Here is a 3948-nt window from a genome sequence, read left to right as displayed (position 1 = left end):
TGTGTTTCTGATACTTAATTTGAGACCCATTCTATTTTGTGATAGAAAAATATACCTTCTCATTGACCTATAGATCCAGAATTATGAGTTTACTTGCCAATAGAGACAGGTATAGAGAAATTGAGAGATTAAATGACTCCTTCTCCTAAAATGCAGAACAAATAAGTGTGAATGTAAGAAATGGGTAGAAAGTCCAAATTCTCAATTCACAAAACAGAATGACGTAAAATGAGAATGGAAGATGCAGGCTGTGTGGGGTATGACAACTATTCCTAATGAAATTAACCAAAGCTAGTTGCCTAGCACATTCATCACGTGGATATGCTGGGTGCTTCTAAAGGAACTGGTGCTTTTAGCTCTTGCTTTCAGTCTATAATTCTTTACAACAGACTCCACTCATAATGCAATATGTCCATGTTAACACTTTAATTAGGTAATTGCAATGGTTTTTGCTATGAGCACACATGCCAGAATGAAGGAGTATCAAGCTGCTAAGTAGCTTGACCTTTTGGTCTTGTCTGGATTTGTGGCTGAAAGCATATGTGGCTCTGATAGTGTCTCATGCAGAATAATGACAGAATAATCACTGGGGCATGAAGCCACAACCTGTAGGGAGTTAATCATAACCATTAATCTCCACCATATTCTTCTATTCTTTGAGGACAAGAGCAGTGACAGAAAGATTTCATTTTGTTTACTTAATATAAATGAAACTCAAATCAGCTTCTCAGCTTCTTGGTGGACTTGAAGAAAAAAATATTATATGCTAGCTAATTTGAAGTTACATATTGTGTGAAATTGATAATCACTTCTATTGTGGAATATCAGAACTCTGTATTGTGGTGGTCTCATTCTAAGTCTCAGTGGATACATTTCTATACTGTCAGCTTCTTATAAGCAGTGTCCTTAGTGACAGAGACAGGAGCACAAATTCACAGGAAATACATTTTTCTGATGTTCATTTCCATTTGAAATAAATCATAATCATGATTAAAGTAAATAGAGAAACAGTGTTCTTTATTTTGAACCCCTGTGCTGCCTTTCTAATAAGGTCTCAGCCATGAAATTACTGGCTATATCAATACATAATTAATGCTAGCTTGTAGCAGCTAAAATGCTATTGATAATGCTTCTTGCAAAGAGTCAAAAAAAAAAGAGCTTTGCATGATGAAACCAGCAATCAGAAGCCCTTATGACAATATGTTTTCCACAGTAAAGCAAAGGTAAATGTGTTACTGTATGTGAAGGTAATGGAAAGTGATAGTTAGGGCTTTTTGAGCATTTGGGGAAGAAGGACCTGCAGAAAAGAGGGATGAAATGAAAAGTCAAAAAGTTTTTACTGTAGCCAGCAAGTGATTCACCACTTTATGCTAAAAGAATTTGTTTTGCTAACCTTGTTGAGAATGTGGTGCACAGGAATGCTTTGTATGTTGGCCCAGTCCTAGTATATTGGCCCAGTAACAATAATGATAGTCACTTATTATGCACCAGGCACAGTTTTAGGAGACTATGTCATGTCATGTACGATGTCATAAAATTCTGTATTAACCCAACATCCTTGATATCTTTATCCAAACACAGCGATCACATTTTGAAGCGATATAAAGTTTTTGAATGAATATAGAAAATGGGGGGATAAACTCTGAAAGCGGGTTACAGTTAATGCTGAACCTGACCTATTGAGGATACACTTAAATGTGACATATCAGTTGTCAACTGTGAAAATATTTAAGATAACCAGTAAGAATCAACTCCTGGGTTGCTTCTAGCAGAAACTGAATTATCAAATCATTCAGCAAAGTTTTAGAGCTACATTCAGTCTAAGGATAATTTCAATATTAGGGCTGATGACGTTGGACAAACACATATCAATGAAGCAATTGCTGGAGAATACGGCACTTCACTGAGTATATTGCCCATCTGAGGCTCCATATAGATGCTTCTAAATCAGTAAAGACATTAGTGGTGGCGGAGTGAGCTCTATTCTCACATTTTTGATTCTATGTTATGGCCATCTGGAGTGGGGCTGTGTGTTATTTGGCAATTGTCACGTTATAATATCTCTACTGGATTAAATGTCATCTTCCTGAAAGAAGTTCAAAACCAGCAATGAAAGTCTATTTGAGGTCAGAATGACACAGGAAATTTGTAAATATGAAAGAAAAGATTTCAACAGTAATATCAAAGAACCTAATTAAATTAGTGGAGCTGTGAGTTTCATTTGGGACTGAAACAATTTTTGGTCTTCCCCATAAAATGTATCTGCCTACCTAGAAACCATTTTTTGCTTCATATATGGGCCATAATCATTTCACACTAAATGCTTGAGACATTAAATTATATTAATGTTATTAAAATTACTGAAGGTATAGCACAAAATAAGTCATCAGGAAAATGAAGAATGACAAATGACAAGATAAATGACAGTCATTAAATGAATTTATTTATAATTTTTCATTTTATACAATGAAGTTGAGGAAACTTACAAAAATGCAAACAAAATTATTTTGAAAATAATTTAAAGCTTAAATATTCAATATAAACTTAGGATCAAGCAAATAAGGACACATAACCAACACAGATGCTATCATGTAATGATAATTGGAAGTGAGTTATTCAGTTAATCAGGGCAAAAATGAAAATACTACTCTTCAACATTCTGAAAAATATACCTCTCTAAATAAGATAATATACCATAATCGAACTAATAAACTTAAGAAGCTCCTTCTTAGAGTGATGTTTATGTAGAAATAAGCCAGTAAGGAATATATTTCCATCCCAAAGTGACATCATTAAAAAGAAATCAACAAGTTGTTGCTATACTATACCTTAAGGAGGAATGTGAAAGGTAATTGCATGGAATGTTTATGTACAGAATCAATATTTTATTAGAGGTTTCAACTCCAAGGTATAACATTAATTAGCTTCGTATCAATGACCAGGTTATTGAATATCTCAAAGTTCAGCTTTTATGTAGTATGTACCGTGCAGTTGATGGTAAAGAATTTAGTAAATGCTTAAGAGTAAAGAGATAGGAAGAAAACAAAGGGTAATTATAAAGGTAATTATAAAGGATGCACATCACCGTCTTGTGGTAAGGATTTTATTAGCATTATAGTTTCCATAATTAGTCTTGTATGTATATATACACACATATACGCTAGTGTATATGTGTGTATATATACTGTATAAAAAGAATATACTGTATAAAAAGAATTATAGTTGTATTTCCATATATATCTGTAATCCAAAGGAATTCAACCTTATATATGGTATTGAGTAAGAGTTCAACTTTATTAATTTCCATACAGAGGGGATTTTCCCTATACATTTTAAAAAATAATTTACTCTGTCCTTATTGATTTATGATACTACCCATATTATATTTTAATTCTATGTTTACATGGCTCTACTTCAGAGCTCTTCAATTCTTCCCTGGTTTATTTATATATTATTGTGCCAATTCCATAATATTTTTTATCATTCAGAGGAAAATTATATTTATAATAACTGACAAAAACCTTATAATGCCATGTAGATAGAGTTCTATATTATTAAAAGAATTTATAATTAATTTTACAGTGATTTTAATTTGGTTGTAACACTGAGTTCCTTCTCTCTTTTTTAATCTTAAATCTACTTTATACTATATACAGTATGAGATCCATGTAACCAAAAACATTTGTACCCCCATAATACTTTGAAATTTTAAAAAAAGAGACGATGGAATTCCAGTGTGAAATACACTCTATTCTAGAAGGAAAGGCAACGTCCTTGTCTTCAAGGACAAAAAGAGGAAACCAAAAGAACACTGTACAGATCTTGTTAGAATAACTCTTATCTTTTAAGTCTTCCCACACCATTTAATCACATTGGATCAATTGAACTCTTAGACCCAGCCAGGACCCTCATAGGATGGAAGTAATTTTTCTTCCCCTACAGTAGAAA

The sequence above is a fragment of the Propithecus coquereli genome, unplaced genomic scaffold (genome assembly GCF_000956105.1).
Source record: "Propithecus coquereli isolate 6110/MARCELLA unplaced genomic scaffold, Pcoq_1.0 Scaffold431, whole genome shotgun sequence".
Taxonomy (NCBI): Eukaryota; Metazoa; Chordata; class Mammalia; order Primates; family Indriidae; genus Propithecus; species Propithecus coquereli.
Note: the sequence above shows the minus strand (reverse complement) of the source record.